Raw genomic sequence first — 14,829 nt, forward strand, 5'->3', positions numbered from 1 at the left:
ATAGGCCTATACTGTAAAAACAAATTTTAAGGATAAAATTAGGTCTGATAAAGATGTAGCCTACCGTGCATGTTCACATCATGTGTACTTTAATACTTAAAACATGTCATTCTTTTACATTTTGGACAAAATAGCCAATTTTACACCGAGGTGCCCAGATGTCCTAACCTGACTCTGCCAGCAGGGGGAGTGGTTCCACCAGGCTACAGGTGTCCATGGTGGCCACTTGATCTGTGCAGTGGTTCTCAACCTTTCCAGGCAGTCTATAAACACACCACCAGATATCTGTCTAAACACAAATATAAATTAACAAATATTCATGTGAGATTTTTTTTATCACACAGTTGAACGGTTATTCAAATTCTACCTATATCATTTTATAATGGACAATTTACTTTTCGGGCAATTAGTGGGCATGACCTTTTGGCAAGTAGATCATATGACCTGTACGATGGGCAAGTGCCTCTGAGACCTTAGTGTCAACCCCTGTACATGACGCTAGTATGTCGCAGGGACTTACACCCAATCCAACCCTTGATCTTGAGCGCCAACTTAAAGCAGGGCCATTTTTAGAGTTTGGTATGACCCGGCCAGGGATCGCCAGGGATCGAACCCCCGACCTCCCAGTCTCAGGGCGGACACTCTAACCACAAGGTCACTGAGCTGGTTGTCTGGTATTCAATAAATCAATCAAAGTGGAGTCAGTGCACTCGGGAGAAGAGAAGACCCGTTTGAAATAAAATGTGGCGCCAATATTTGGTTCTCTGATCTGGTTCTCTGTCACTCCTCAGACAGAATCTAGTACCTCCACCAGAGGAAGTGTAGTCCTTTCTGGTGTCTTCTGGTTGGAATTGTAATATATCTATGATTGTATTTTATTTCCAAATGGGGGAACAACTGGTTTAACATTTTATTATATTTTTCCCCGTTCCATAGCCACAGGTTCCAACATGGTACAGAGGAGGGTGATCACTGGGCACACACTGGCATAAATGTGAGAGCTAGGATTTATTTTATTTTTATTGTTAAATAAAATAAAAACCCATGTTTCTATGTCAGTGGTTCTCAAACTATTTCGTGTCAAGGACCCCAAAATGTGTATGTAATTGGCCGCCGACCCCTATCTGAAAATATGTTGTTCCAGAAGCAAATATTTGAGTTAAAAACTGACATAATATAATATTCAAAGATTTGCACCACATTTTTACGATTTAAAAAAAAATAGCAGATCTACAAGCTCGTAGCGCGGCACTCAAAACAGAAGTCCCCTCACATCTCAATGCAAACGACATCATGCTCTGAAATATATTTATTTTGATGTGGTGTCATAATTAAACAAAACCCCCTAGCCCACATCCAGTAACAAAACCCCCTAGCCCACATCCAGTAACAAAACCCCCTAGCCTACATCCAGTAACAAAACCCCCTAGCCCACATCCAGTAACAAAACCCCCTAGCCCACATCCAGTAACAATGTCCAGTAGGGAGAACAGAGCATCGTATCGTAATACGATAATTATTATTAACATTAATTACACTCCTAGCATAAACGGCTCACTCCCAGTGAGTGACATCCTCTCAGTTGAGTGACAGCGGAGTTCAAACATTTAGTTTATACATTTTTTTGTATATTCTCAAAATGAATCTAAACAGGATCAGAAATAGGTTTCCCATTACAAACAAAAAATGAAATATATTCAGTTTTAAAGGAACAACTTTAGTTTTTTTCAACCAAGGTTCATGTAGAGAAAGTAAAAGATGAGTGTTCATTTTTTTTGCTGCTTTCTTTCGTTTTAGGGATTTTAGCTGTTTTTGACAGGGGGGCGGGGGCATTCAAGCATGGGGCTAAATATGTATTTTCTTTACAAAATTGTCTAGCGATTTATTTTTCTTACCTTTTCCTACTAGACCCCAGGAAATTACATCTGGCCACAAAAGATCACGAGATCTACCGAATGTGTCAAACTGACATATTGAGCCTATGACACACAGTGTGGCTTCCCCCCAGTAGGCCTCCTTCACATTCAGTAGATCCTGTGATCTTCTGTGGCCATATGTAATTTCCTGGGGTCTAGTAGGACGATAGTAAATAATAAAAAAAGAAATCGCCATAATATTTTGTAAAAAAAAAACATATTTAGCCCCATGCTCGAATGCCCCCGCCCCCCTGTCAAAAACAGCAAAAATCCCTAAAACGAAAGAAAGCAGCCAATGAAAAAAAACATAACACTCATCTTTTACTTTCTCTAATAACAGCCTAAAACATGAACCTTGGTTGAAAAAAACTAAAGGTGTCCTTTAAACAAGCAGATTCTGGACGCTCAACAAGCACATTATTCTAATGAAGACCAACTTGACATCTTCATGAAGGTAATCACATTCACATAAGAACATTCACATAAGCACATTATTCTAACGAAGACCAACTTGACATCTTCATGAAGGTAATCACAGCTCCAACAAACTTGGAAGAATTTCTGTGAAAGAAGAAAACGCAGCCATTAGTTAACTTGTTTAGCCTATTGATGCACTACACTTTTATTTTCATTTTGAAATTAAAAGCGCCTTCTGTTCAATTTGTTAGAGTTGTCTTGACTGCATGACGATGTCAGCAGTGTTGACTAAAACTAAGATGGAAAATGTCCGTCGACTATCTTTTTCCACTGACGAAAACTAAATAAAAACTAAGCCATGATGACTAAAACTATGACTAAATATACTGACAATTTCGTCAACAAATAAAAACTAGACTAAAATGTTAGGAAGGCACTAGTGGACAAGAGATCCACTATAAGTCATTTTACAATTAGTTGCATGATGAAAATAGCCGATTTACAAGCTCAGCTTGTACAGGTAGATCGTCTATTTTCAGCAAGTGACGCCATCAAGGCCCGCCAAAATAAATTTTGTTCGACTAAATCAACTGTAGACTAAAATCTTATGATATTTAGTCGACTAAAACTAGACTAAAATGTGACTAAAACTAAATGAAAAATATTCAAGAGACTAAAATCAAAATTTGCTGCCAAAAACCACACTGGATGTCAGTATCCAACATCAATTAAGAAATGGTGTTTGGGCCTGGGCCATGGCTCGGTGGTCCAGGCACCTTGGCTGGTAATCCAGTCTGGCAGTGTGCCGCAGGTTCGACTCCCGATCCCGACGGCCTTTACTGCATGTCTTCCCCCCATCTCTCTCCCCATTTTCTGTCAGCCTACTGTCTGTCCCTCCATAAAAAATATAAAATAAAGGCGAAAGCCACAAACAAAAAGAAATAAAAAAAAAAGAAATGGTGTTTGTTTATGCATACTGTACGCCAAGCAGAGTGGGATAAACTAAGATACAGTCCAACCTGCCAGGTAGGGAACAACGCAATTCAGATTTTAGTGATACTTGTTGCTCCAACTAAAAACATAAAATACGCCCAGATGCAATAGAGCACCGAAGTCTGATGTCAATATCGGTAGAGGGCGCAAATCCACAGGTTCATGTACTTTTTATTTGCATTGTGATCCCCAAAGGGGGATCTTAGATCACCTCATATAAGAACTGTGTTTTATTTGCATTGTAATCCCCATAGGGGGATTTTAGATCGCCTCGTTTAAGAACTGTGTTTGAAAAATAAACAAATCATCCAACCAGCTTCACTCATATGGATATGAAGAATCAACTGACTGAGAGAAAACGCTATTGTTACTGCTGCTGAATTAGTTACATTTTCACTAGAAACAGACTGTATCAAATATGAGTGACAATTTACAATTTACAATTTAGGCATTTAGCAGACGCTCTTAATCCAGAGCGACTTACATTAGGCAGGAACACAAGAGTGACTGTCATAAAACATACAGAGACACCTCCCCGACAATAACAGGAGACAGTTTGTTTATTTTTGGACCACAATGCTTATAGTAGACGATATTAAGATGAGCCCATGTTATTCTCCATAGAGAAATTACTTCCGTTGAACCAGGGGAATCGAGGGGACGAGCGAGTGACGTCAGGACTTCGGCGCTCTATAAGTAACATCTCATTGAATATTTTTGGGTGCAAATAAAAATAGTCTAAAAAAGCCTTAAGATCTCACCGGGACGGGACATGCACTTCTCCAGCTCCTTGTATGTGTTGTGCGTCATAGTTTGGATTTCGCTCTCGAGTCTCTGACACCCATCCAGGGTGAGCTGCCACAGCCTCGACCTGGTCTTGCCACCTGGGCTCTGCTGGGGGTGAGGAGTCCAATAATTAACCCATTCTGGACGGGAACCCCTTTTGGTGTTTTAAACATTATGTTATAATTTAGCTATTGAAAAATAGCAGATTTACAAGCTCATAGCTACGAGCTTGTAAGTCTGCTATTTTAGAAAAATCGTGAAAATGTGGTGCAAATTTGGAACGTTTTTAACTCAAATCTTTGCTTCTGTGGGGGGGGGGGGGGGGGGGGGGTCCCTGGAACAACATATTTTCAGATGGGGGTCGGTGGCCAATTACATATCATTTTTGGGGTCCTTGACATGAAATATTGAGCACCACTGATATAGAAACATAGGTATTTCAGAAAACTGTCAGGATTTAGAAGACAATAGGTTATCAATAGGGCCTTGGATTAAGGCAAATTTAGGGTATTTGCAGGGAGCAGATTAGGGTAGATTTTTTTATCCTGGCTAGTAGACCTAATGTCCTGTCAGAATCAGTTGAGAAACACAATAATCACATTTTGTCCAACCTCTGCCAACCTGAAAGGGTTTGTTTTACTTACTGGAGTCTTGTAGAAACTGGTGCTGAAACACAGCTGGTGGCGGAGGGTGTTCTTCCAGCCGTTCGGGGCCGTGCTGAAGAACGGGAAATTTTCGCTACATGGACAAAAAAAAGAATACCGTGAATGAGACAATTAAGTTGCTAGTTTTTTTCCACTAGATCGATTTGAATTCCATTTTATTCTCATTCTAAACTGTATATTATATTGCAAACATTTTAATCTCCATGATTGATAACCATCACCACATTTGTTTTGCCTGAAATGTCATATTCCTATAATGACAGATACCGTCCTAAGCCGACAGTACAGGGCGGGCGGTCAATCCCTTGACTCCTTCAAAACCGCTCTCAAAGGGCACCTACGGACGGCTGCAATTCGAAACTGGCCCCCGTAAATTCTGAATTCCCTCACTGTATGTTTTTTTCCCCCGTTAATTACCCCCTCTATGATGATTTCCTGTTTCAGAGCAAATGTTTTTAAGTCAAATCTTTGCTTCTGGGGGGTCCCTGGAACAACATATTTTCAGATGGGGGTTGGCGGCCAATTACATATAAATTCTGGGGGTCTTTGACGTGAAAAAGGTTGAGCACCACCACTGACATAGAAACATAGGGTTTTTCAGAGAACTGTCAGGATTTAGAAGGCATTTGTAGAATCGTCGTCAGGTCTAAATGGGGTTTAATCTCCACCGTATCTGAACATTCAGTTGGAATGCCAGGTAAACCTGCAGTGTAAAACACTTGGACAGACCTGACGAAGGCGTAGATCTAAACATTCAGTTGGAATGCCAGGTAAACCTGCAGTGTAAAACAATAGGCCTATCTCACAGCCCCCTTTCCAAGCCCACTTCCGGTAGATAGTGGTGTCATTTAACATTAGGCATTTACACTTATTTTCTCTGGAGAATCTAAGTACATTTCCTAATGTTAAAATGTCAAAGACCGATAATAATATGAAGAAAACACAATGGTATAACAACTCAAATAAGTAGAATAAACCTTACCTTTACAAAACGGTAGTTTGTGGCTTGTGAAAATACCTGAAAATACATGGAAGCCTATGGACCGCAAAAAACATAACACCACTAGCTCCAAAAGGGGGTGTGGAAAGGGGGCGGGGAAATGCTGTGAGATAGGCCTATTGGACAGACCTGACGAAGGCGTAGATCTGCTGGACATTGAGACTTTTCACAGGGCTGCTGCAGAGCGCCATGGAGATGAGGACGCAGGTGATGACAGGAGGGCGGCGCCAAACTCCCGCTTTTAGGGTCTCGCTGTCCTGCAAATACAGTGCAGAATATAGTATGTCATCATAATGACCACATCAATCAAAAACACCAAAATCACTATCATGTACAGATGATCACCGATCTACAAGCTCACAACGCGTCGTATTGCGATGCAGTGAGTGTTTGTAGATTATCGCGGAAATGTTTAGCCATTTCGCTGAATGCCTGTTAATATGAAGCTCGTTAACCTTGTTTAGATTAAAGTAAAGAAATAGCACATATCAGGCTATGAATTAGTGGACACTCTCAACTACCGGTGTTGTTTTCGTCGACTAATACTATGACTACCTTTTTTCACTGACAAAAACTACATGAAAACGAAATGAAAACTAAGCTATGATGACTAAAACTATGACTAGATAGACTGACAATTTCGTCAACAAATATAAACTAGACTAAAATGTTAGGAAGGGACTAGTGGACAAGAGATCCAGTATAAGTCATTTTACACTTGGTTGCATGCTGAAAATAGCAGATCTACAAGCTCACAACGCGTCGCAGTGCGGCGCGTTGTGAGCTTGTAAATCTGCTATTTTTAGCAAGTGTAAAAACAGTCATTACGATGGCAACAACGCCCACCAAAATACATGTTAGTCGACTAAATCTACAGTTGATTTAGACGACTAAAATCTTATATTTAGTCGACTAAAACTAGACACTAGGTGACAAAAATGTGACTGAAACTAAATGAAAACTATTGAAGAGACTACGACTAAAATCTAAATTTGCTGCCAAAAACAACACCGTCAGCTACCTGCGGGACATGTTGGAGAGACCTTTCTGAGGCCGAGCGGGCCTTCCTCCTGGTCTTGGCTGTTCTGCCATCATTGCACCCACACCCACACCCCCGAACACTTTCACTCCCCACCTGTACAGTCAGTCACACAGGGTTGGAAAGGTTAGAAGCAAATGTATCATGACTTTGACAATGATGACACACGTGACACACATACAGTTCTCTTCCCTTATTATTAGAGATGTCCTGAATACTGTATCGGTAAAGTATCTGTCGGCCCTTATTTGTCATATCGGGTCATATAGATATCGGTGAATATGCCAGTCTAACCACCGATCCGACACAGGGGTAAGGGGTTGACACTATGGCAGGTAAATCAAATGTTGGGGCATGTGGTGTTTGCTTTGTTAGTTGCCCAAACTGCAAGTGCACATATGAGTGAGAAGTCTGCTATAAACACAACACGAGATATATAGCTAGATAGCTATAAACACAACATGAGATATATAGCTAGATAGCTATAAACACAACACGAGATATATAGCTAGATAGCTATAAACACAACACGAGATATATAGCTAGATAGCTATAAACACAACATGAGATCACGACACTGGTATCGGTATTCGGTATCGGCTAACACACAAATTGAGGTATCGGTATCGGTGTCAATGATGACACACGTGACACACATAGTCCTCTTCCCTTAGTATTTTGTCTTTGGTAAACACTCACCTGCAGTGAACCCCCGCCATCACGCAGAGCTCCAGGGTGACCAAGCGTAAAACGACGACATTTCTTTTGGACCGTGTTCACAACAGACAGGGACTCCACAACAGACAGGGACCGAACACCTGGGACCGCAGCTAGGGACCGAGGGGCGTGGACCTCCACAGGAGGGACAGACAGGGACCGAGGGGCTTGGACCTCCACAGGAGAGACAGACAGGTACCAAGGGGCATGGACTTCCACAGGAGGGACAGACAGGGAGTGAGGGGCTTGGACTTCCACAGGAGGGACAGACAGGGACCGAGGGGCTTTGACTTTCACAGGAGGGACAGACAGGGACCGAGGGGCTTTGACTTTCACAGGAGGGACAGACAGGGAGTGAGGGGCTTTGACTTCCACAGGAGGGACAGACAGGGAGTGAGGGGCTTTGACTTCCACAGGAGGGACAGACAGGGAGTGAGGGGCTTTGACTTCCACAGGAGGGACAGACAGGGAGTGAGGGGCTTTGACTTCCACAGGAGGAACAGACAGGGGCCGAGAGGCTTGGAGCTCCACAGGAGGGCTCGGAGGAGGACTCGGCGGTTGTTTAGCTGCCTCTTTGCTGTATAAACCTGGGCAAACTACATTGGGGTTCACCAACAACCACAGGTTTGACTCCACAGGGGATTCTGTGATGTGGGGAAAATAAAATACAGGCAAGAAATACATTTCATGTTCAATTATTGTAAACTCCCATACTGTATAAATTTTTGTATTTGTTGTCCAAATGTCGTCGTCCCCCCAAAATGTCCAACATAATGCTTAGTAAAAACACCAAAGGGGTTCCCGCCCAGAATGGGTTAAATCAGTCAGCCTCCATCTGCACCCCATTCGACTGGTATCACCCCATATAATCGGCGAAATCATCCGTTATCAGCACGTTTGAATGGTGCCAAAATGTCCATACTGGCATCCTCACTGTTCAGTATGTCATTATCAGCGATTGTAGCGATTGTCATTATCACTGATGTCCTGACGGAGGCGCGCCGTGTCTGGTGGCCATGAGCTACGTGAGGCACCGCCGAGCGAGCGAGCGATCTCACATATTGACTTGTGTTTTCTTTTGAAATGTACTCCGTCTACATACTGTGAATAAAAAAATTCAATCAAACACTGCAGCAAAAAGTTACCCCTCCCTCAACCTACTATTTGGCAAATGTTGGAAAAGAGCTTTCTGAATGATTGAGCAGTACTAGACTTGTGCAAAATGGTATAGAATTAATACCCCGTTCAGGGCGGGAACCCCTTTTGGTGTTTTAAGCATTATGTTGTACTTTAGCTATTGAAAAATAGCAGATCTACAAGCTTGTAGCACTGCTATTTTTGAAAAATCGTGAAAATGTGGCAAATCTTTGAATATAATTCTTTCAGAGCAAACGTTTTTAACTCAAATCTTTGCTTCTGGGGAGTCACTGGATCATATTTTCAGATGGGGGGGTCGGTGGCCAATTACATATATTTTTGGGGGTCCTTGACATGAAAATGTTTGAGAACGACTGACATAGAAACATAGGGTTTTTCTGAAAACTGTCAGGATGTAGAAGGCATTTGTAGAATCAGTTCTCAGGTATAAATGGGTAATTATTGGGTATTATTATTATTATGTAAATTCTGTAGAGTGAAGTATGATTGTCAAAGGTCTTCAAGGATCACCCTCTCACCTTGCTGTGATCTTCTGGCAGAGTGCCAGCGGTCCAGGTATTGGCCGTTCAGCCTGTCACCTGTCAGTGTTGACGGACAGACAGGCATCAATCATGTCAGTCATGTATCCACACCTGACAGCAATCATTTACAGATTTAAAAATGGCTGGATTGCCATTGGCCAGTGGTGTGAACACTGAACAGTCACACTGAATGCATAAGGCATTATATTTATGGCTTAAAGGCTTCTTTAAAAAAAAAATGGATCTCATAATGGATCAGGTCTGTAGCCTAATGCGGTGGTTCCCAAAGTTCCCAGGGGTCCTTGAGGGAGTTCCAGGGGGTACCCATGCAGCAGCTAAATGATAGTTTGGACCAAATGGACCCCTTGTGGGTCTGTAACTCTGAGAGTGTACAATATATATAAATTGGGGGTCCCAGAGATAGAAATGCCATTAAATGGGGGTCCGTAGACTAATGCACGTCAACCTGGGGGTCCTTGAAGTTAAACGGGTTGCGAATCACTGCTAGAGCCATAAAAATCTTCTCTTTTCAAATGGGGGTCCCTGGCATGTCTATGTAAACTCTAAATTCCCATATTTTCCAGTCATTCAGTTGCAAATAAATAAATCACTTTTTAATCATCTGGGGACCCCCCAAAATAACTTCCGGACCCCCCCCCCCCATGGTTCACATGACTCCTACTGATCATGACAGTCATGTTTCAGGGCTACCTTCACATACCGTAATCTAGTCAGAGAGTATAGTGGGCTATAGTTCCAAACATTGGAACTATCATTCCAATTGTTACAATATAGCCAAATTCCAATAAGCCTACCCCAAAATCTCGGCCACTCACTCACCCACACACACACTGTTACGGTGAAAATGGTGACCTGCTGAAATATATCACAATCGTGTTGACATCACATAATGTCCGAACGTATATTAAAATCATTGCAGTTTATTCAGGCCACATATTTAAATACCTAGTTGTGTGAAGTCCACAAGATGGTCACATATTTCGACAGGTCACCAATTTCACCATAAGTTACAGAGTATGAGTGAGGCGAGTGGCCGAGATTTTGGGTATCTAAATCCCGGAGCAGTTGCGCAAAGACCCCCGTCCCCCTCCCCCGCAGCACTGTTTAATGGAATGTAATATGTGTGTGTTGTTATGAGTTTTATAACTCTCCTACTAGATTATATACTCTGTCTGCTTCTTCATTCATACATACTTTGTCCAAACTGATCAGTTGTAGTGGTTAACTTCATCTCCTGGTCCGTGTCCCAGTCGGTCAGACCGACGGAACCGTGCATGTCCAAGAACCTTCTGCGGTTTACAAACTGTAGATCCATCCAGTCTGCAGTATATATTTCACTCATATTTACACCTTCTTCTCAGACTGAGGTTAGTGGTTACTGTCTGTGAAGCAATGATGAATGACTACTGTAAGTAAATGCACATCAACACGGCTGCTAAATTGAGTTGACCTGTCAATAGGCTGCAGTGAGATTAATGCCAGCTGCAATCCACATGTCTTGATTAGGTACACTTTGCGTTAATTAAGCTCCTGCGTTGCAGGACCCGGATATATTTCTAGGCTACCTGTAGCTCTGGTCCATAGCTCTAATGTGCATTAGAGCTATGGACCAGAGCTAGGCTACCTGCAAAAAAAGAGATTTCAACCTTACTACTACTTTGTAGCCTACTACTAGGAGTTTGCAGAGGAATGTGTTTTTTAAAAAAAAAGTTTTGTGCAAATGTTATGCACATATATTATTAGTATATTATATATATATATATAGTATTATAGTATAGTATTAGTATAGTATTATAATACTTATAAATACAATTAAAATAATCATAATACATTAATAATTTACATTTGGGGGATGTCTGTCACAATGTACATGTTCTAGAAGACATTCTAATGATCACAAAATATATATAGGCCTATTATTTGCATCACTTTATAAAAACGGTCCTTATTCACAGCCAGTGCCTACATATGCTTGGCCTATTTATACATGTCTATGATGTCTATTTTAGTAAGCTGGTCGTTTTATTATTAGTTTCATAAATACACTTTCCTGTGTGATAGGGGTTGTAATATTCATATATAATAATATTCATTATAAATTGCATTACCATATTCTTTTACTTTGCTCATTAGTCATTTCTCATCATGTTCCCTTATTATTAGCCTATCCTTCCATTCCGTCTCCCTTTGAGAACAGTGAGAAAGCACTATTGTGTTTGTTGACATTCTAACCGCGATACATAACTCATTTGCATACTTAAATGATTCCCCTGGTAACGCTATGAACTGTGGGTAATTTCTTTGCCAAAGTCAGCCAAAGTCAGCATCGATGCTGACTTTGGCAAAGGGCACATAAAGGGGCGGGGCTAGTCCTCACTGATTTACCGATTTCAAATGGGATATGATCCCTCAAGCCCTCGCAGACTTCACATGAACGCGCAGCTAAGTCAATGAGGGCTCATTGAGTCAGCAAGGGAGCGGATTGGGAGTGGGCCTAAGAATCCATCATTTACACCTAACCAGCATTAAATTTGGCAAGGGCAGTGACATTTTTTTCAGGGGTAGGTGCTCAAGAGATAAAAGGGCACCAGTGTGTGGGATTTATAGATTTTGGGGCATAAATAATATATGACGATTTAAATCCAGAATTCCAGTATTGCAACATATGACAGCAATACACATAAGCATGCCTGCCTGAAGTTAATTATACAGTAGCTAATTGGCTCACCTAAATTAAACCTTAGCTAAAGCTATGCTGGGTGTTCATTTCAGTCATTTATTTGTTTTGAATTGTAGTTTTTGTTTGTAGTTTCAATGTAGCCTACATATATATATTTTTGATAATATACTTTTTAGACTACCGTAGGTTTACCTATGATCCTAGATTACTGAGGCGTGTGTTTGGTTTACCTTGCTTACTGCAGGGGGCAGCAGTGGATCAAGGGGTAGAGTGGTCGGTAGAGCAGCCGTATGTCGCCCATAATCCATCTCGCCCCTCTTATTTTCTTTGCCGACCGCTCGGTGCGGCGGTTCTTGTATTCTTTATTTTGTTTTACTGAGAATAAGGTTAGAAATAAGTTTAGCGGGGGCACGGTGGCACAGCCGGTAGTGCTGTCGCCTCACAGCTAGAAGGTTCTGGGTTCGATTCCCGCTGGGGGCGCTGGGGGCATGTTCCCTCCTCCGCGTCATCAGTGCCCATACCCGAGGTGGGGTTGGCGAAAGGGCCCTTCTGTGTGGAGTTTGCATGTTCTCCCCGTGTCCCCTAGGGTAGGTACCCTCACAAAAACATGCAGTAATCCTGGTCTCTAAAAAAACTACCTCCCCCTGGCCAGCCGGGGCACCTGATGGAGGGGGAAGGAACTGGTCGTAATAACGTGTTCCTTCCACGCGCTACGTCCGGCCAGGGAAATTCCCCCGTCAGGTGAAAAGAAGCAGCTTGGACTCCTCATGCATAGAAGGAGGCATGAGGTCAGTCTGCTGCCCCCCCAGGTTGGCAGGGGAAGTGTAGAGCCCAGGATTACATTAGATAATTGGCACTGGGTGAAAAAACTGGGTTGCAAAATTGTGGGATAAAACATTTAGTAAAAAAAATAAGTTTAGGGTTAGGCATAGTTTTACTGGGGTCAAGCCCCCAGTAAGGCTATCCAACGTTGAAGCTGCCACTACCTACTGGTGATAAGTGGAACTGCAGCACGTTCATGGAGGTGGACGGACGTTCATGACGTCATGTGCGTAACGTGCGTCATCCCAGGTCCCGGGCTTAACTTCCGCTCACTCGAGCCATTGGGTTTTAATGGTACTTCCGGCAGTCTTCCGGGTGCTTCAAAACGCCACTGAGCAACTTCCATCGAAATGAATAGCGGGGGGGGGAGGGGCTAACGCTCCGGCTCGGTCTCTATCCTTTTATTACTCTATGGTTACAGTTAGGAATAAGGTTAGGTTTAACCTGGCCTGGGCCGTGGCTCAGCGGTCCAGGCACCTTGGCTGGTAATCCAGTCTGGCAGTGTGCCGCAGGTTCGACTCCCGATCCCGACGGCCTTTACTGCATGTCACCCCCCCCCCCCCCCCCCCCCCCCATCCCTCTCCCGAATAAGATAATCGTCAGCCTACTGTCTGCTGTCCCTCCATAAAAATATATATATAAATACAGGCGAAAGCCACAAAAAAAACATCAAAAGGTTAGGTTTAACCGTTTAAGCATAATTTACTTAGGTTACTTTGGGAATACCAGGCTGAGCAGTTCCGCCGACTGTACAACGCTCCACACGTCCCAAACTCTTCTCCCTTCTGGCTCCAAAACTATGGAATGCACTTCCCATTGCAGTCAGAACTGCAGCCTCACTCCCAATCTTCCGCCGTAGTCTGAAAACCCACCTCTTCAGACTCCACCATGGCCCGTAGCACTTGCCCTAGCCTAGCCCCTTAGATAGCACATTATGTAGACTTAGATAGTATTTTAAACAGACTTATAGCTTGTTATGTAGACAGCTCTAGAATTGCACTTTATGTAGTCATAGCACTTTATAGTACACATGTATAATATATTATATAGTATAGTATGTATAGTTTACATAGATACTCCACTGTTACGTTCTTAGTTTACGCATGATTCATGATAACTACTTTTTATACATGTGATGTATGCCATGCTTTTTGTTTTTGCTTAATGTAAGTCGCTCTGGATTAAGAGCGTCTGCTAAATGCCTAAATTGTAAATTGTAAATTGTACGCCCGGTGCGACTTGGTAAAAGGGCGACTTCGTTAGCGAGTTCTCGCTAACACACTGGACCAGGGCTAGGGCTCCCCAGAGTTAAGGTCCTTGCACACTGGACCAGGGCTAGGGCTCCCCACAGAGTTAAGGTCCTTGCACACTGGACCAGGGCTAGGGCACCCCACAGAGTTAAGGTCCTTGCACACTGGACCAGGGCTAGGGCTCCCCACAGAGTTAAGGTCCTTGCACACTGGACCAGGGCTAGGGCTCAACAGAGTTAAGGTCCTTGCACACTGGACCAGGGCTAGGGCTCCCCCCAGAGTTAAGGTCCTTGCACACTGGACCAGGGCTAGGGCTCCCCCCAGAGTTAAGGTCCTTGCACACTGGACCAGGGCTAGGGCTCCCCCCAGAGTTAAGGTCCTTGCACACTGGACCAGGGCTGGCGCTCCCCCAGAGTTAAGGTCCTTGCAGACTGGACCAGGGCTGGCGCTCCCCCAGAGTTAAGGTCCTTGCAGACTGGACGCGTTTTTCGGAAAACCGGCAGAAAAACACTGCTAAAAATCCGAAAAACGCAGCAGTGTGACCTTTAAGGTCCTTTCCAGGGGACAGGGACCTTTAAGGTCCTTTCCAGGGGACAGGGACCTTTAAGGTCCTTTCCAGGGGGTCCCTGCACACAGAGCGTGTTTTTCGGATTTTTAGCGGCGTTTCTTCATCAGTTTTCTGAAAAACGCGTCCAGTGTGCAACCACCTTAAGTGTCGCCTTGAGCAAGACTCTGAACCCCTAAATGCTCCCGGTGTGCAGGCTGGTGCTATGCATGGTTTCCCCTAACCTGACTCCGCCAGATGGGGCAGCAGAGAGTACACTGGGTTCCCCCCTCCTGCTCC

This window comes from Electrona antarctica (genome assembly GCF_951216825.1).
Source record: "Electrona antarctica genome assembly, chromosome: 23".
Lineage (NCBI taxonomy): Eukaryota > Metazoa > Chordata > Actinopteri > Myctophiformes > Myctophidae > Electrona > Electrona antarctica.